Source organism: Cryptomeria japonica, chromosome 8, assembly GCF_030272615.1.
Source record: "Cryptomeria japonica chromosome 8, Sugi_1.0, whole genome shotgun sequence".
Lineage (NCBI taxonomy): Eukaryota > Viridiplantae > Streptophyta > Pinopsida > Cupressales > Cupressaceae > Cryptomeria > Cryptomeria japonica.
Window position 1 is genome coordinate 604,461,877 of NC_081412.1, and position 21,405 is coordinate 604,483,281.

A 21,405-nucleotide genomic window follows, 5' to 3' on the forward strand; every position below is an offset into this window, starting at 1 on the left:
CATGATCTTCGATCACAACACCAAAGAACTTACATTAGTTCCTTTGGCATCTGCAGCCTCTGTCAATGACCTCATCCACCAACTATTGTATAGGGGAAAGCACCAGTAGTTGAGCATGTATGAATTGTTGTGAGGGTTGTTGGTACTTTTCGCTTTAATAATAGTACAAATAAAAACTATTGTTTGAAACATAAAATATCAATTTTTGTGTGTTTATATATTAATAATTACAATACATTGCACCAATAGTTGTGACTTTAAAGCTGTTATTGCTATGAAATGTACCATTAGTTGTAAAAAGCAACCAATCATGTGATGCCACATCTGTTGCACAACTATAGGGGGCTCTTTTGCATGCCTATTGGTCTCACTTTTTTTTTGAACTGTTTTGGACACCTTGCCAAAAAACATGCTAATGTGGCACCATACTTGATGATGTGGCCCTGAAACCTTAGTTATAAGTAGGGGACTTGCCAAGTAAGCTACTGTAAAAAATTGGGAGTGATTTTAAATTTTCACGTGGGATTTTGAGAAGCGAGAAGTTAAGGTGCACAACTATTGGGTCCTCTCCCCTATTTCTCAAGCGTTTTGCCCAATCGCCATACACCTACCTAGCAACCTATCTTTCGGTAGTTCTAGCGACTCTAGCTTAGCCCCAATGTGCAGAGTCCAAACCTGTAATTTTGACATGTGATGCCTTTCCTGATAACATCCCATTGATGATCACTCATTCCAGCGCCATGCAGCCCATGGACACCACTCTTCAGCTTTCCTGACACATCTTTTCCATGACTTCTCGATAGTTCCAATAACCACAACCTGCTCTCTAGTTCCCACCTCACAAGGGGGTCAGTAAGGTACATACGTTTCATTTGTAGTGCAGTTAAGTTCCTCCCACAAGAATTAAGAGGTAGTCTCATATTGTTCTAACCCATCTGTATATCTATATACAGATTGCTGGTATCGTAGACTAGAAAAGATCCTTTTCTTTCCTTTACTAACATACATTCTCTACGCATTGTGTACGCCGTTTGATTTCCCATGAGGACCCCTAAAAAAGAGCATGTAACTTGTTTGGCTCAAGCCACACTATCTAAAATTCACACACAGCCCGATATGCTCGGACCACTCACGTAACATCAATTGGACAGTCTCCAGCCTCACGACCTGTGCTATGTAGAGCACAACAACTCACCACTCGGTGTGCACACAACTGCTCAGTTTGTACGACCTTAGTGAAGAGGCAACACTTGGTTGATTAACATTGCCTCTCTGCAAGCAATGTAACACATCAGACTAACACTAGGTGACACTTCAATAGTACAACTTGCACAGTCAACAGTGTCATTTCATCAGTCATGCAGAGCCACGTCACCATCCAAGTGTGGCATAGTAAACGCTAATCGTACGCCACGTAAGACATTGTTGTATGACACATTAGCAGACACATGGCACTTTGTTATTCATCTGTACCAGACACATCAGCATTGTCTCAATGGTCTTTACTCTCCCACGTGTCACATCATGATTAGTCTGTACCTCCTAGTCGTTTGCTGATGTCATCTAACATGCAAGCATGGTGATTTTATATTTTGATGGGTAGACAAGTCTCAAGAACTTCTTCATCATCTTCATATATCTCTGGAGGAATATCAAATAAACCCAGAGTGTTCATCTGTTTAAGTGTGAATCTTTGATTTTTCCTTTTCCTCACTTCTTTGTCATCCTCGTAGTCCATCCACTAATCCTCACTTCTTTGTCATCCTCGTAGTCCATCCTCTAATCTTCAAGATCTGGGACATGAACTACCTTCTTGTTAATAAACCTATGTATTTTCTAAGGTGGGTTGAATGACTCTCTTACGTATTTGTAAAGCTAAAGATGGTGAGCTAACAAATCTTCTCTAACCTGTTTGGCATTGACGAATGCATTACACAGGTAATCACCCATTTTAATGGGATTTTTGACACTCATGTTTCTGTTTAATTTATAGAATGCTACATAGATGTCAACCATTTGCCTTGCAAATTCGGTATATATGACCTAATCAGCATGAAGGTTCTCCTCTAAAATTCTGTATTCAGGTGTAAGAAAATGTTGAGAACTGAATATACCAATTTTTATGAAATCTGATGAGATCTCTAACCTTTATAGGAATTAAGAAAGGGATAATTTAGAATCTTTCCTTATTTTGGTGGAGCAGCTATTGCTCAGGAAGTACAAATAAGCTATGGAACAAAAGGGGGGGCTGGAAATAAGCACTTGGCTCCACAATTTTCTTTCCCTATTTTTTTAAAGATTTTATTTCTTTTTTTTTTTCCCAAATTTTAAGTGTACAAATTAGTATTAATGCTATGAATACAAAGTTAAGATGTTTTGCTTAAAAATAAGCAACAAAGATAAATATTCATGAGATTTGCTGCTTCACAAATAATCCCTAAAAAATAGATAAATATTCATGGGAACATGCCCTTAGTGTAGGAAGTTCTTTAACTACCTTTAACTTTCTTACATACATTTCACTTCATTCTCATAATATTTAAAGAAAAAAATAAAACAATTACAAATCATGATAATATTCTCACCCATCTAAATATCTATAAAATATTAGTTGTAGTTTATGCTTGATAATACCAAGATCCTATCCTTCATCCATATCCATTTTAACTCCATCTACCACTATGAAAATTTTTCCTATTTAGCTTCCAACAATTGTTCCCTCTTAACTCTAATGGTGCCTATTACATTTTTTAATCATAGATATGAGAAAATAAGGTAAAAAGATATGTTTTAATACTTTTATTCACCTACAAACATTAGAATACAATTTTCTCATTTATATTACAAGATGTGATATTTGTTTTCCTAAAAAATGATCATAAAAAATTTAAACAAAATCTAAATCATAAGATCAACTTCAAACAAGTGCCACATAGTGGCTAGTACAAACTATATAAAAAATTAAATATTAAGAAAAATTAAAATTAATAATAAATAACAATAATCTTGACAGATAATAATTTTATTAAATCAAATTAATTAAATAAAAATAGTAATTTATTTTATTATAACATAATAGTTTTTTTACTTATGTAATTATTATTATAAATATATATTCCTTAAAATTTTATGCAATTTGATACTCTTATTATTTGATTTGATTATAGATCTATTTATGTAGGTATTAAAAAAGTTCTTTATCCACATAAAATATGATTTATAATGTTTTATAATGTTGGTTTAAAATATATTTCATGCAAATTTAAAAAACAAAATGAAAATGTAAATTTTTTTCAACCACATCATTCATAGAAAAACTTAATTTTGAAAAAGTTATTTCTCAAGTAAAAATTACTAAATTCTCTAAAGTTAACAAATATCTACATCCGCGAAACCCGTGTATAACAGGGAAAAAAGTATTAGCAAAGAGAAATATATTTTTTTAATTATAAAGTTAACAAATATGCATGTATACTTTAAAATAAATTTTAAAATTTAAAAGAAAGAAAAATATTTGTTTATGATTGTCAAAATAATTTTTTTTAATAACTATTTAAGCATAACCAAAAAAAAATTTCATTACAAGATTATTGCCTAACTGCAAGTACTAATAACTATATCTCCCTTAACATCAATTCAAAAAAATATTATCTAATATGACTTCTTTATGACTTATTTTTCCATCTTAATTTAGAAATATGAATATTACAATAACTTTTTTTTCTCTTTAATTTTAAAAATTTACAACTTTCAAATAAAAATAATTTTTTAATATTTTTATTGCATCTCTATATTAATTAACCTAAATATAAATTTTAATCATAAAAAATTACAACATACAATTAAGGAATTAATTAAACAGAACTCATTACAAACATAAATTCAGTGATTCTCCATGACACATGCATTTACACCCTAGTCTATTCACAACTTACAGGTCTAATCGATATATACTTGGGCATCAAATATACGTAGCATAAATGTGACCCAAAGGAAAATACTCAGAGAAAAACTGGACTAGAGTTTTGATGTTGGTCGTGATCATGGCTGCAACGAGTCCACAGTCCAAAGGAGATCACGAAAATTCCCTAAGTAGGCACGAAAATTCCCTAAGTAGGAATTCAGAACATGAGGTTACAGAACATAGGAACTCTACGGTGGTCTATAAGGATCCCCACCAGCCAGTTGAAGACAGGGTTAAGGATTTGCTTTCAAGGATGACTTTGGCTGAGAAAATCGGGCAGATGACCCAAATTGAGAGAGCAGTGGCCACCCCTGCAATTATAAGGGACCTTGGAATAGGTATGATTTTTTTTAGTGTTGTGGTTTAGGATTATTGTGCTCCAGCTGGGTGTCATACCTCATTTTGTAAGAAGGTTTGAGCCTCTTTGGCATTGAGGTCTGGCATAGGTTTCTGAATTGATTATTTTAGTTTGCAACAGGTTAAGGAATTGAGTTTTATAGCTTGGAATGGGGAGTTATTCTGTGTTATTAAAGTGTAGGAATTATGGAATTGCAGCTTGGGGTAAGCATAAATCGGGTATCATTGCCACATTTGTTTTCTATTTTTAGCGAATAAGGTATTCTGGCTTGGAATGGGTATGAATAGGGTATTATACTCCATTTTTTGAGGGTTCACATATTAAGATATATTGTGATTTAGGATGAACATTAACTGGGTATCATACTGCATCTTTTTCGGGTTGGGGATTAAAAATGGGATATTGAATTGGGTATTATGCTACATTTTTTAACAAGTTTTAGGGATTGAAAATACTCACACACAATCAAATCCAGTAACAGCAGCTATCAGCACTATGGATTGTGGAAATCTAATATCATTTAGTTTCAGGTATTAAGGTATTTTAGCTTGGGATAAGCCTGACCAGGGTATGGTGCTGCATTTTTCATGGCTTAGTGTATAATTTATTGTAGCTTGGGATAATTGGGAACTGCCTATCGTACTGCATTATTTTTACCGTGGCATCGTTTGGATGAAGTATTAGCTGGATACTATACTGCATTTCTTTTTTCAGGGTTCAGACTAGTGTAGCTTGGAAGAGATATATATTACGTACTATTGTGCAGTTCTCTTCAAGGTTATAGGTTTAGGGCATTGCAGATTGGGATGCCTCTGAATTCATGGTGTGCTTTGTTTGATAATTCTTTCCATTTTAATAGCATATGGAGTAATATGCTTAATCCATGAAATTGAAGGTACATTTTTTGGGTGTTGTATATTTTATGCCGTGTTTGATATATAAATTGGACTGTTCACTGCATCCTTTCAGGGTTTAGGAAAAGTATAAATTAGGTATTATAGCACATTTTGTTTTCGATATCTTTTCTTTGAATTTTCTTGTCATTTTACTAGCATATGGAGTAGAATGGTTGTAGACTTGTAGTAATCTAAGAAATTGAAGTTTGACAATTTTTTGATATATCAAATTGCATTAGATTAAGGATAATTTCTGGTTTGGGGTTTTAGATATTGCAGCTTGGGGCAAGCAGGAATTATACATATATATTTATTCGGTGTTTAGGCTTCAAAATTCAAAGATTATGTAGCTTGTGGTGAGCATGGAATACGTGTACTATATTTTCTTTCCGGGCAAAGCTTGAAATGGATATGGATTGGTTAATATACCACATTTACACCAGAATTTAGCGTAAAGGGTAGATGTTATGCTAAACTAATTTTTGCTATTTAGGGTTTAAAGGCCTCTAGCTTGGGATAAATGTGAAATAAATATTATACTGCAGTTATATTGTGTTTCTTCGTTTGAAGATTGATCAGAGAGCAGGATGGTTCTATCAGTCTGTGCATTTGAAGGTAGCATTTCTTTGGTACTTGTATGCTGCATGCATATTTAGTCATATGAATTGGCTATTTTGTGATAAATTTCATCTTTTTTAGGTTTTAACTTTTTAAGTTATTCTAGATTGTGAAATGTTTGGAGTGGAAATTGCACTGCATTGTATCGGGTTTCTTCTGTTTGAAAATGCCATTTATTTAGCATAAAGAGTAAGATGGTTGTAGCAGTCCAATATTTGGAGTTGCATCTCTTTTGCTATGTATATTGCATGTGTTACGATATTGAGATTGACCAAACATAAGGATTGTATTGATATTGAACTGGTGAGTGGTCTAAATTCTAAAACTGGACAACCAAATTGAAAGTTAAGTTGAAGAGAAATTCTCCCACGTCATTAGATTATTTTTTCTATTATGCATTTGTTCATTGATGCGGGCATTGGAATTTCACGGGTTTTAACTTTTTGAGGATAGATGGATCATGATAGGTTTGAAGGACTCCTACTGATATCTTCCCATTTTGTTATAAAAATGTAATATGATTTCTTTTTTTTGCATTAATTTTACAGTTGTGTTTGTACTTCATATTTTAAGGATATGCTGTATTTTGCAAAGGTGGCTGATACTATTTTTGGAAGAATGCTATACTATTGTGTTGTTAACTTAAGAATTTCGTATATGCTTCATACTAAGGATGCTATGGCATTGTGGCTAAAGAGGGTCATGATAGTTTTGAATGACCGATGTACCATGTTGGTAGTATTTTTTGTGACATCGTTATTCATGATATAGAGATTTGAATGGCAAGGGCTTTTTATATACTGCAGATTTTTAAGGATGTATTGCATTAGGGTTAGAATCTTGGAGGGTCATCATGATTTTGGGAGGACTGATATCCTCCCATGTTAATACAAGTTTTTAATATAATGTTTTTCTTAATTGAAGTGTTGATTTGGATCTCAGGTATTTTGCATATTTATACAAGTGCAGGTAGCATTTTGAATGGTGCAGGAAGTAGCCCTGGAACCAAGGCATCTCCTATAATGTGGGCTGATATGGTTGATGGTTTCCAGGATGGAGCTATGAGCTCCCGTCTTGGGATTCCTATGATTTTTGGAACTGATGCCGTTCATGGTCATAATAATGCTTATGGAGCAACAATTTTTCCACATAACATAGGCCTTGGTGCAACAAGGAAAGTGATGTCCATTATCTTTCTGGATCTTAGTGGATAAATTTAAAACAAAAATGATTTCTGCAGTTGTCTAATACAGTGCTGTATTGCAGAGATAATGATTTGGTGAAAAGGATAGGAGCGGCTACTGCTCTTGAAGTCAGGGCTACTGGTATTCCATATGTATTTGCACCTTGCGTGGCTGTAAGTATTGGATTTGACACAGAAAGTGTGGGATGTGCTTAATTAATGTCGGTCTAAATTAATTCTGAATTTCTTGATGCATGACTTATTTGGCCATAGGAATGATGCACTCAAGGAAGTTTCAATTAGGCTTGTATTAGTCTTTTTAAATCTACTAGACATCTTTATTGGGTTAAAAAGTTGGCCATGCTTCTTTTTTCCTTTGTCAACTACGATATATATTTAGTTTGATCAAAATTGTTTTATGTGTATTGTGATCTAGTACCAGAAGGTCTAGTAACTTTCTTACAATTTCTTGCTAGCTTCAATGTATTTTCAATTTATTAGCTCTCATTTCTTCCTTAAAAATGCTTGGTGCATGTGAATATTGTATTTTGTAGGTACATTGTTACAGTTTACTCAGATTTGTTGATGCCGAATTTGCTTTACTATTGGCTTACATAGAAATGGTCAATACTTATTTTTATGTTTCCCGTTCATATCAGATTGCATCTTTTTTCAATGCTTTGGGTCCTATTTTTATTTTTTTTAGAAAATTGTTCTCTGCAGTCAGTCTTTGGGTGTATAGTATTTGTCTGGTGTTCTTATACTGTGATCACAATAATTGAACAGGTATGTCGTGATCCACGATGGGGAAGGTGCTTTGAATCTTACAGTGAAGATACTGAAGTAGTTCTCAAAATGTCAGATATCATTGAAGGGCTACAGGGTTGTCCTCCTGAAAAACATCCTAATGGCTACCCACATGTAGGTGGACGGTATGCTAGCTTTGTTACCATTTTTTATTTATTTAAAAACTCTTATGGTTTAATTCATATTCAACTCTCTCTCTCTCTCTCTCTTTCTCCTTTTCTAGTCATGATGTTCTTCTGTTCAAATGTTCAATTTCAGAATGAATGTTGTAGCTTGTGCCAAGCATTTTGTTGGAGATGGTGGAACTGAAGGAGGAGTCAATGAACACAATACTCTTGCAACCTACCACGACCTTTTCCAGATTCACATGCGTCCATACTTGTACTCCTTGGCAAAGGGCGTATCAACTATCATGGCTTCTTACTCCAGCTGGAATGGAGTGAAAATGCATGGAAACCACTACCTTCTAACTAGGATTTTGAAAGATGAGCTTGGATTCAAAGTAAGTAAATATAACAAGTAGAGTTTGATTCTTTTTAGTTGTTTTTGTAATAGTATTTCCTCACAGAGGAAGAACTATAATCAAGCCACTGCATCCATTGAATTCCTAAAGCTCACTGATTTTGTTTTTCTGATTAATACACAGAGCAGGACCATTTAAGAAACATGTCTTCGCTATTACAAGAAAAACATGAAATGCCTGCCTAGACAATATGCAAGAAACCTTGTATTGATAATTAGCTTGATCAATTTGGGTACAGGGATTTATCATTTCAGATTGGGAAGGAATAGATAGCATCACTTTGCCACCTGGCTCAAACTACTTATACAGTGTTTCTTCTTCGATCAATGCAGGAATTGACATGGTAAGTTTTTCATGCTTAAAATTTGTACCACTATATTTTTTTTTTTTCCAGTCAGTAATTTATATTATCTAGTCTTGAAATTATGCAGGTGATGGTCCCTTTCAACTTCGAAACATACATTAGTAACCTTACAGAATTGGTCAATTCAAGCCAGATTTCTATGAGCAGAATAGACGACGCAGTTAGGAGGATTCTCAGGGTCAAGTTCATTGCTGGCTTGTTTGAGCATCCCAAAACAGACAGATTATTGCTGGGCATGGTTGGAAATCCTGTGAGTAAAATGAAATCAACTTGTGCAATGTGACAAGATGCAGAATACTCTGTTTTTCTTCATAACAACATTGCGGTCACTGGAATAATTCATTTTGATCTTTAATGAATTTTTGTTTTAGTTCAGGCTCACAGAGAAATAGCCAGAGAGGCAGTTCGCAAGTCACTGGTTCTCTTGAAGAATGGCGACATGGGTGAGAAACCATTATTGCCTTTAAACAGGAATGCCCAGAAGATAATAGTAGCAGGCAGTCATGCAGACAATCTAGCATACCAGTGTGGAGGATGGACAATAAACAAGGGAGACAACAGTGGATCCATCACCATAGGTAAAAAGTTACTAAATTAAAAGGCTTTAGGTAAAAAGTTACTAAATTAAAAGGCTTGTACACAAGCCAATTAAAGTTTTCTTCTTAAGGTGCTATAATTATAGGTAACACAAATTCTACTGATATCATGTTATTAATCCCGGTGGTTAGTTTATACTTAGCATCATCTGTTTTTTTTAAAAAGGAAAAGAAATAAATATCAGTTACATATTTCATCATGATAGCTGATCCTGTTACTAGTTTAGTAGATTCATGTATTTCCTTGTCTGCACTCTCAATGTTTTTAAGTCCATACCATCTGCCTATCTCATTCTTAAGTAAAATTCAGATGAATATATTGGGATCCGTTACTATTTGTAAATTCAGACCTCGCTTTATATGGGCCTGAGCTAGAGTTTAGAATCTCAAATTCCTCAATATTCCTTTAAATCAGTTGCTCTAATTTCCTATCTTGAGCTAATCCCCTCCCCAAGATGATGCGCTCCTTACTCCCTCTGGTGTTTCGGCTTGTTCTTAATGGTTTTATGGCTCTTCGTGCCTTTGGCACCTTTATTTGTAGTTTTCTTTTCTTTTTTTAAGCTCTGGTGTTGTGCATTCAAACAGGCCACATTTTGTGGTGAATTAGCATATCTACTTATTATTTTCTGATGTAAGAAGCGTTTCCAATTTGAAAAATAGTTCTCAAATAAAATTTTGTTTCTTTTTTCACAGGAACCACTATTCTGGAAGCAGTAAAAAAGGCAGTCAGTCCAGTAACTGAAGTGGTGTATGAAGAAAACCCAGATTCAAATTTTTTTGAAGGGAAAGAATTCTCCTTTGCCATCGTTGTTGTTGGAGAAACTCCATATGCTGAGAACAGGGGTGACAATTTTGACCTCACAATTCCTCTGAATGGAACTGAGGTGATAAACACTGTATGCAATAAGAATATCAAATGTCTTGTAATAATGATATCAGGAAGGCCTTTGGTGGTGGAACCTTATTTGAATAAAATGGACGCCTTAGTGGCTGCATGTGGCTTCCGGGCAGTGAAGGGCAAGGTGTGACGGATGTTATATTTGGGGACTATGATTTTCATGGAAGACTGCCAAGGACCTGGTTTAAGAGTGTGGATCAGCTGCCTATGAATTTTGGAGATGAGCATTATGATCCACTCTTTCCTTTCGGATTTGGAATGAGCATGAATTTGCAAAGAAATTCAACTCACTGAATCCAGCGTTTTTTACCATATTCAAATATGAATTGAAGGCATTTGGCGATGTAAACTTATTTGAATAAAATTATTGCCGTTTTAGCTGCATGGCTTCTTGGCAGTGAAGGGCAGGGTGTGACAGATTTTATATTTGAGGACGCTATTATTTTCATGGGTGATTGCCAAGGACATGGTTTTAAGAATGTGGATCAGCTGCCTACGAACTTTGGAGACGAGCATTATGACCCTCTTTCATTTCGGATATGGAATAATTATGAATTTGTAAAGCAATTCAATTCATTAAATTTGCTGATTTAAAAAATAAAAACTCATGAGTCAAAATTTCAGCTATTGGGAGTATAATAAAATATGTGTTGAGATGGACTTTATTATGTAAGATATATTATCATGTTTTCTTAGGATTCAATTTCATAGTTTTTAAGTTAAATCATTGATTTATATTTAATGGAAAGCAATGAATCATTTGGGTGATGTTCATAGGAGCAAAGCATTAAGACTTATTATGAGGTCATCCATTTTAGTACAAGTCCAATTAAAGAGTATTTAATTATGGAGTTTTCCTTGAGATAAAGAGCCCACTTAACTTGCTATTCAATTTGCAAAACCTTCAACAAGTGTCGTGACTTATGAATCATTCATTATAGAGCCCCTTTAGTTTATCCAATGACAAGTAGGAGTTTTATTTATTTATTTCTGTCAATATTTTGTAATATAAATATAGGTTTTTATAATATTGCTTGTTATGATTGTTTAAGTGTAGGAATTTTTAAGACAACCACCTAGACCAAGATATGCATGAGAAAAATATATAAACTACCATGCTATGTAGGGAGGAATTTACCCTTGGAACAATAGAAAACTTGCAATGTCATGGTCGGTATTTATGGAGCATTGGAAAACATTTACATGTAGGCTAGACAAGTTGGGGGGATTATACAACATGTTCAAAATAGAGGACATAAATAGATTAAATATATAAAGAAAAAATAAAAAAACAAACAAATGAGATGGTTTTTAAGATTATTAAATGTGATTTTAAATATATTGTACAAATGCTATTGTGCATGGTTTTAATCTCATGATTATATCTATCCTTGCCAATATAAGTTCATCTTTCGCTCAATTTAAAAAAACATCATCTTTCGCTCAATTTAAAAAAACATCTAATAATTATTACTAAAAATAGAGAAATAGTAACCAAATTAAATTTGTTTAGTGTAATTATTAAAGATTGAAATTAGTTGTGTAAGATTAACAATACAATTAAATAGAAACACAGAAAGAGAAAGAGGTTGCTAGATTTAGCTTGCTTAGAGATCGTGAGTTCCTTGTCAGAGGACTGAAATTATCTTTGCTAGTCTATTTTTTATTGAGTTCTGTCTTTTCTTTGTTTGATGTTCTTACTTTGGCCTAGACTAGTGGCCAACTTTTGTTGTTGTAGTAGTAGTTGTTGTTTATGTTTTCTAATATGCTTATGATAAACTTTATGTAATGGGTCCATGGTCATTTCCTTCTTGATTTATCCAAAACAATACACTAATAAATCATACCTATTTTACAAGTAAGAATTTTTTGAAGCAAACTTAAATATAAACTTTTTTCCAATTTCTATTGAAAGTGTTGGATATTGTTGTTGTTAGGATATGTTATTGTCATTGATATCAACATATTCTTGTGATCCGGTGTTGCAATGAGTTGTTTGTGTTAGTTTGGTGTAGAGTTGCTTATGTTGATTTGTAATGAAGTATCTCTAGTTGATTCAGTGTGTTTTTCATGATGCTATGTGGTGATCTTATTGAGTTATAGAGTCTAGTAGGAGGATTGGGTTTTCAATGTTCAGTGTTGTTGTGTTATGGTATTTGATCCATTGTGCTCCAGTAGGATTATATCTTGAGTTGCGGATTTGTGAGAGTGTTTGAGATGTTCATTTGTATCTTCGATTCAGATGGTTCAGATTTGGTGCTTTGCAAGTTATCTTTCTAACCCCAGTTGTTGCTGTTGAGTGTTCTTGAGTGTTAGCGTGTTGATCGATGAAGATTTGATTAAGTGGTGTTGGTGCAACTATTGCGGATGGTTCTAACGTGCTTGTTAGTGTTTTCTAATCATGTCCTATTTGTTTTGGTGGTCCGCATTGATCTTTGTGTGCGGTATTGATCATTTTATTGATCTAGTTATGTTCTTTGTGTTATGCGATATTTTTGGTGGTGCAGCGTGTTGTGGTTGATCTTGGTGTGATTTTTGGTGGCGTTGCGTGTTCAAGGGTTTGATTTGGGTCTATGTTATGTAGTCAATGACATTGTATTGGTCTGGTGGTTGATCTATGTATCATGATGTGTAATTTTGTAATTAGGTCTTATGGGGTTGAGTCGACCTTGTAGTCAAAGTTGATGATTTGTATATATAATTGTTATATTCATGTAATTTGGATATCGGTGAAGTGTCTGCATTATTAGAGAGTGGTGTATGTGTGAATAAGCGAATTCATCTTTCAGTGTGTAGTGATGAGCAAAGAGTGTTGCAGAGCAGATAAATGTGCTTAATCGAAACTGTCATCAGGCATTTGGAGATGCTATTCTTTCAATTCATGTAATCCGGATTGTTGTCCGAATGTTCTTGTAAGGTAGTGAACTTTCCCTGAGGGTTGTAGCCTTTTGGGTCATTGTATTTTGAGCGGTGAGCTCTAGGCAGTGTGTCTAAATGCATGTGCATTTCCCATTGTAATATTTTCACATACTACTGTAGAGTATCATCTTATTGTGGGTAGGTTCCCACCGTGGTTTTTCTCTTAACCGGGTTTTCTTCATCAAAATCTTGGTGTTATGTGTATTGTTGTTGTGTTCATTTTTGTTCTTGCAGTTGATCAGATTTGAAGTTGTGCTTACTTTGTTTAATTCGGTGAAAACTGATTCACTCCCCTCTCAGTTTTCCTTCATTGCTATTGCCAACAGAAGGCCTCAAAGACTATTTAATTAATATATCCCCAAACAACATTTTGTTAATGTTGAAAAAAGAGCTTGCTATCTCTTAGATTGAATTTTCATGCATGCACACCTGCGCGTGTGCACACACACACACACACACACACACACACACACACACACACACACACTAGAATGCCAATGAGCATGCATGCACACACAAATGGATGACGCACACATGCATGCATGCATGTCCTCTTGCTTGTACACTTCCTTGTCCACCTTATAAAAAGCTTCAAAAACCTACAAACAATAAAAATTAAAGTAAGTAAACAATAGAAAGATTGAATAAAAAAAAAAGTGAAACCACTTAAAACAATATAGTCACACACACATTTAATGGGCACTACTTATAAAAAGATTCAAAAACATTGAAAACAACAAAAAATAAAGTAAACAATAGAAAGATTGAATAACAAAAAAGTGAAACTCCTTAAAACAATACAATGCCATGTTCATAGGTAATACACAATAATCTCAATTCCACTGTTTCCTTAAACAATAATAACTCAAACTTTAGCTAACTACAAGCACTCATGAAACAATCCAATGATGTTCCCTACAACTAGTGACATCCCCATTTATACCTCTAAAATTATAGACCACTAGAGTTGAACTTTAAGATGAACACAATTTTGTGGATATACTTGCCAAATTTCATTCATTATATAGTCTCAATACCCAAATTTCCTTCATTAAACATGCAAATGAGTGAATTGACCTTCTACTCAACATGCCCTCTCTAATGAATTTCAAAGCAAGATCCATCCCCTCAAAAAGTTGAGAAGATCAAAGGCAATGATAATTTTTGAGTTGATTTGATGTCTATAAAAATATTGAGAAAGACATCAACTTTGAGGACAAGTGCATTAATAGCCATCTATATTAACCCATTTTATTATTTCAAAATTAGATCAACAAAAACAATGATAATGATATGACTTAAATTTGTTTCTTAATCACAAGTTGATAAAGGAATGAATTGCTCCATTAATTACACATAGTTGAAGCCATTCATTAAGAGATGAAATACATTATGGAATCTATAAAAACATGTAGCTAAGGTACAATTCTATACAACTCTCCAACAAGTGCTTTATGCCTTAATAGGCTATGCTAGTATATAAATTCTCAAGCTCGTCATGGTCACCCCTATTCATGACCGTCTTAAAGAGATGTCATCTTATCATAATTATCCTTTTGCGACATACACATCATCCTTGTTTGATCTATTTCAAGGTACAAATAAAATTTGGGTAAATTTTGGTTCAATCACAATCTTTTAGGTGCTTCTAGAGTAACAAGAAAAAATCATCAAAAAGTATGGTTGCACATACTAAATACCTTTGTTCAATGGAGATTTGGGTGATTTTCTACTTAAAACAAAATCAAATTTAGAAACCTAAGTTTCACTTGAGGCGGTTCATTTTACAAGTGTTGCTAGATCATTGGGGTAATTCACCTTCTGTTGTGGGCAAGGTACCCTTGAGTCCCACCTCTTCTTGGGGTCAATTTTTTCATCATGGGTGTCATTATGCTTTAGCCAACCTACTCATGGCCATTAGGACTCTCATTCTTAGGATTAAATCCTCCTCCTATGAGAGAAGGAATCATGCTTAGTGGGTTTTGTTGCAGCATGGTAGTAGGTGCTCTACCTCTTCATTGTCTATTGGTGGAGGAAATTCCGGTTAGCTAGACTCCAACAAGTTTTCTCATCTAGATCTTGTCATCTCTCCTTAAGTAGGTATTAAAAAAATCAATAAGAAAATGAAAGTGATGATAGTGATGGATGAGACCCTCTTGTGGTTACTCTTCTAGATCCCACTAATGTATGAGACACATCGACTAATCAAAGTCCTTGTAGCATGCTAAGTCTATAAATAGAATAAGAAAGTAAATTGACTTCTCAATTCTTTACAAATGACAATTCATAGAGCTGATTTTATTTTTACGAAGTAATATCTTCTTCTATCCAACATTGATTTCATATACATAACATTGATTTCATATACATATAACAAATTAAAGAAACAACTCTATCATAATAAAATAATAAATTAAGTACAAGAGTAGTTTGGAGTTTACTGCATTCAGATTCCATTCCAAATATTTAAAAGAACCATAATACACTGACCAAAGGGAAAGTATCAGTGAGGCGATTTACCACCCAACCATAGACTTGTCAGTCCCCCACACATCTTCCTATTGGAAGTGGCCCTATCCTTCATGATGATGTAAATAGTTGTTAGGTCAAATGCCATTTGACAAACACTTGCATAGCACAATGTCACTTTGGCCAAAGGTTTTCATAGTTGCAAGTACAAATGAATGTGTAGTCAATGTTCACCACCCTACTTGGCTAGAACATTAATCCAAGGTTCCTGTCATAATGACAAACTAGGTTGTCTCACATGCTAACTACATACTGACAAGGGTTTAGGGACACACTTAACACAACTCTAGACCAATCTTTGTTCAATCTTTGTAGTGCTATGATCTTGGACAACTACCTTTCATAAAACTATCTTGCTATTTTCAATATAGTTAATTGTTGCACGAGTCCAATTGACACCATACACGTGCACACCAACTTGCATTCTTGCACTCTCATGTCCACATTTATGTGCCTTCAAAGGGTTTCATAATGCTGACTTAACTTTTGCATTACAATCATACTTGTGATAATGATCCTTACTCATAGCAACAGAGTACGAGTACTTGCTATACCAATCAGAGATAGAAATACAGTACAACCCTTTCATTTATTTATTCTAGGAACTGAAAACTTAAACCTTCTTTAAACTGTTTTACTTCTTTATCGTACATGCTTCTAAAAAAAGAATAAAGCTCAGTTTCAGGTACAGGTTCATTTTTCAAGTTTATCTCAGCTTATTCAAGTTGCCAATGAGCATATAGCTGAATCTTTAGCATTATAAGATGATAATAATTAGCTGCACTTCTAAATCTCTACCCTTTAAGGGTTTGAAGGAATATGTATTCTCTGCTTGTATTTTTCAGATTGTAGTAATGGAGTATTTCTTAACTCTGGTTTATGTATGAACATTTCCATATAAATTTGCTATTGTTTTTATCTCTTTGCCCCCTTAAACAGAGACTCAAGCAAGGTGCAAAACCCTGCAGTGTTAGCCTTGCGTTAGAGACACCAAGGCCACGTTTTATTTTAATACTATTCTCTTCTCAATTATATAATCATATAGCTGCTAATATGAGCTTATTCGACCTATTTACTCAGGTCATGAATACATTCCTTTCAGCAAATAAAACAACTCTGCTAAACTTCTTTCATGTCTCAGAACATAACAATGGTGTCTCAGAACATAACCAGGTTTCGTTCTTGCTAAACTAAGTTGTTGCAGCTGAATACTCCTTCTAAATCCCTTGAACATAGTCTTCCGCTTAACTCATTCCAAGTTGCAGACTTTTCTCTCAGGCTTCAGTGAGAAAATGGTATTTTCAGTTCATATGACATGCATTTTGTTTTCATAATGTCTTTTTCTTTTATCTCTTCCCACGATATTGTGTGGCTGCTCGATACATATGTGCTTGGCACCGCCAAAGTATAAATTACTCATATATGTATATATATATATACATACATACATATATATATATATATACATACACATATATATATATATATATATACATATACATATATATATACATACATATATATATATATACATACATATATATATATATACATATATATACATATATATATATACATATATATATATACATATATATATATATATACACACACTTTGTACATATATGTTTATGTTTATGTATATATACACTTGTGCTATATAAACATATATGTACAAAGTGTATATATATACTCTTTATTTTATACGTACAAAGTCATTTATGTACTAAATTATATGGCATTTGGATTAATGTATAAGTCTATAGTGATTTATCTGATCAATACTTAACTTTGAACTTAGTTATATGTAAGCTTGAGTCAATGTCATGAATCCACATTAAGGAAGGAACCCTAACAATTCAATTAACAGTCTAGGCTAGACAAACCATAAACCTAGATCATGACTTCACAACCCTAGGCACTAACACCACATGACATGACTAATACTTACAAGCTTCAAAGACTCAGATGACAAATAAACCTTTTACCAATTTACATCCTCTACCTAATGATACTTCCCCCCACTTCTCTGAGAATGATGTATTTCTTGCAACCATTAGGTCATAAGAATCTAATTAGCTCGAAATCTCATCAATTATTCTGACATGTATGAATATGATTATATAACAATACAAAACTTCATTAACTATCAAATGAAATCATTTTTCATAAGAAATTCTAAACCACTGTTCAATTAACATTTTCCAAACATCACATAATAGTGCAAATAAAATATTGCATAGTATCAATGAAAAAGAGGGATGCAACAGTCCCCCTCCTCCCCCTTCCACATGTTCTCTAGTTTCCTAGGAGCTTGATTTATATTTTTTGTTATCTTGCTTTAGGTTGAACCCTCATGTAGGTGTGCGACTTTTCCCACAAGAAATATTTTATACGAATATGTGTAATACTATTTTAAATGGTACAATGATGTAGGAGCATTTGGGTTCCTGAGCAATCTTGTGTCACCCAACAACTTTTTCTATTTCTAGCAAGCTTGATTTAATTTTGTTGCTAATTTTTGGTGAATTGTTACTAGGGAAAATTTAGATTGAAATTTGGGCAAGTAACAAGCTATTAATGATGTTAATGGGTACCTACCATTCAATTTTGGCAAGATTTTGAGTAAAATCTTCTGAGTTATGACTGGTCAAGCGTTTAGGCTTAGTCAAGAACTAATTGGAGGTTCAACTAATTCCAAGAACCCCTAGAACCATCGACTCTTTCATTTTTTATTGGGATTACAATAGGATCATTCCTTTATTTTTTTGCAAAATGAGAATTTCCACTTGAAGAGGAGTTGAAATGGCATCTATGGTTCGAGTTTGGTGGAATTTAACTAATTTATGATGAGTCATAGTTTCATCCTATATTGGAAACAATTTGGAGGAACAATAGGTTTCGAGAAATCTAGGAACTACTGATAAATTCTAATTCACACTAAAAGCTCCAATGGAAGATGCCTTGTAAAGGCGAGTGATGTATCAAGGCAATGCTTTTAGCAATTACTAAATTTCAAAGAGTTCTTGTTTGCTTCGCAAGCTTTGATAAATATTTGGGTCAAAGGTTTAATTGGTTCCTATAACCAAGGAACACCTCAATGGTTCCTGTTCCTACTTCAAGTCTCAATTATTTTTAATTTATAGTTATTTTTGGAGTTCTTAATACCCTAGGAACCTCCAACATGGTGAATAGTCCTTGTCGTATGTAAAATTCATCATATAATCAACTAGAAATAAAAGGGAAATCATGAATCCCTACCTAATCAAAGAATTCTAAATAAACCAATGAAATAACACAATCAAACAATATGAGTATAAAATCTATCAATAAAAACTCCCTATTCCAAGATTGCATATTGCTTCCATCGCTCTTCTTCTCTTTGTGGTATGGTGGCTCTCAGATATCGCACTGGCAACTTGCAAATGACACAAAGATTCGAAGTTCATGATTCAGAGTAATTATTCAGGGATTGAGAATGGAGATTGAATGCTCAATTTATAGATAATTGGAGAGGATTGATTCAAAGGTGGAACAAAATGATCAAGAGGTGGAACTCAGGTGAGCTCACATGTTGATTGATAGTTGAACTGCTGATTTAGAAGTGAAACATAATAGATTGAATAGATTAATTGAGTTAACTGATTGAGAAAAAGCTGACTGAAAGATGAAAAAGGATGATTGGAGGAAATAAAGAGGAGGAGATAGTTAACTGATTGAAAGTTGATTGAGAGTTTTATTTAGAAAAAGCTAACTAAAAGATAGAAATAGGAACTGAAGAGATAATGAATTAATTAATTAATTGGTTGAATTAATTAATTTAGCATGTGCTTGCACTTTGACTTGGATTTTCAATTTAATCTTTGCATGAGATTTAATTCAAATATTGAATTTATTTTAAATTCAATTTGTTATTTGAATATATTTAGAACTTGACTTTGATTTTCAATTTGATTTTTGAAATCATGAATATTAAAAATTAGGAGAAATTGGAAGAATATGAAATTTAAATGAAATTAGAAGAATTTGGAGAATATGGAGTTAGAAGAATTAATTAGCTAATTAAATAATTTAGAGAAACTATTTAATTATTTAGAAATTGAATTTAATTAAATAATAAAGATGATTTAAATTAAAGGATTAAAATCATAATTAAATAAATAGTAAATATTTAATTAATATTTAGAAAAGGGTTAATGATTAAATGATTAATTGAATAGGGATAGAAATTGAGAATTAATTTATTTAAATAATAAAGATTATTTAAATTGGGGAATTAATCAAAATTAATTAAATAACAAAAATTTAATTAATCATTAGAAAATGGTTTAAATGACTAAATGATGATAGAATTGGAAATGAATTAATTAGTAAGATGACAAAGAAATATGAATTTAGAAGAATAATATTAATTAACTTAATTAAATAATTAAAGAATTATTTAATGAATTAGAGGAATAATTAGTACACGATCAATGAGACAGGTGTCTACAGTCCTTATTTTCCATTTGAGTAGAAACCTCTAATGAAGATAAACTAGAATCAAATATTGTTAAGTGAGGGGATGGAGCCTCTACAAGGTTAAAACTCAATGAACATAAAATTTGGATGAAACCCTTGATGGTTCCTAATCCTAATTTGAGTTCTAACAATGAAGGAAAATAATTTATGTTCTTGATGAAGTTCAAAACCCCAATAAACAAGGAAAAGTGTTTGGTTTCCTACAAAAGCCCAAATCCCAAAAAAGAAAGAAAGGTGCTCAGGTTCCCATTGAACCTTTGGTGAAAGAAGATAGGACAAGTGGCACAAACTACATAGACATGTTGGGAAAATCCAATTAAATATGGATACGTGACAAAATATGATTGAGCTATTTTGAAAATTGTTGAAACTTCTACATACTGATGTATAAAGGGGAGAAATTTGATGGTTTCATGGTTGGCTAGCAATTTGGAGAGAAAAGTTTAAAATTGAGAAGAGAAGCTCGAAGGCCTATGTGTAATGAACATTGAAATTGTTGTACGCCTAAGGCAACAAATTTATGAAAAGTTAAAATTTTCCCTATTGCATAATAATTTATACATGAACATGTTGGTTAACACTATTTTTTTTTCTTCTATAATGTTGTTGGTTATGGTTGTGTGATTGGGTACTTGGCAAGGGGTTTTGACACCATCTACATTAAATGGTACTAAATAAAGGTTGTTGTAAGGAGTTGGTTGTTTCTAAGGACTACTTTGTTTTGATCATGTCAAGAGAAGAAGTCTTAGTAAGTTTTTTTGTAGGAAGAGAGAGGAAACTGAAAATTGTAGAAAATTTTAATTAGACATGATACACATAGGACATGTTTGAAGATGACAAGCACGAGGGTTGGTGATGTGATAATTAAGAAAATGTTGAGGGGAATAATAACAAGATTAGAAGCGATAGAAGAACCACAAAGAAGGGGGGTACATGTGGATGATGTCTGTGAGGATGAAGAAGAAGTGCAAGAGGAAATGAAGCTAATGAAGATACAATAGATCAAGGAGAAGAAATATTTTTTAGGGTAATATCTATAATTAATAGTAATCCAAGGATTGATTGTCCCATCTATAGTGGTAGTTTAAACCCCGAAGAACTTGTACAATGAATTTAAATTGTATTGGAAAAATACTTCTATTTTGAAGGAATTAAAGATGATAGAATGGTGAAACTTATGTTTGTACTAAACTGAAAGGACATGCATCCCTATGGTAGGATCACTTGAA

General features: G+C 33.1%; 1 non-coding gene across 1 annotated transcript; it reads left to right on the plus strand.

Moving 5' to 3' along the window:
• The first annotated feature begins 3,911 nt into the window (after nucleotides 1-3,911).
• LOC131071753 (uncharacterized) lies at nucleotides 3,912-10,727 on the plus strand. Its single transcript, XR_009358719.1, has 9 exons — nucleotides 3,912-4,302; nucleotides 6,779-7,008; nucleotides 7,101-7,193; nucleotides 7,806-7,951; nucleotides 8,085-8,328; nucleotides 8,588-8,692; nucleotides 8,781-8,963; nucleotides 9,090-9,291; nucleotides 10,003-10,727. It is a non-coding gene; the product is annotated as an uncharacterized LOC131071753 (transcript).
• The last annotated feature ends 10,678 nt before the right edge of the window (nucleotides 10,728-21,405 follow it).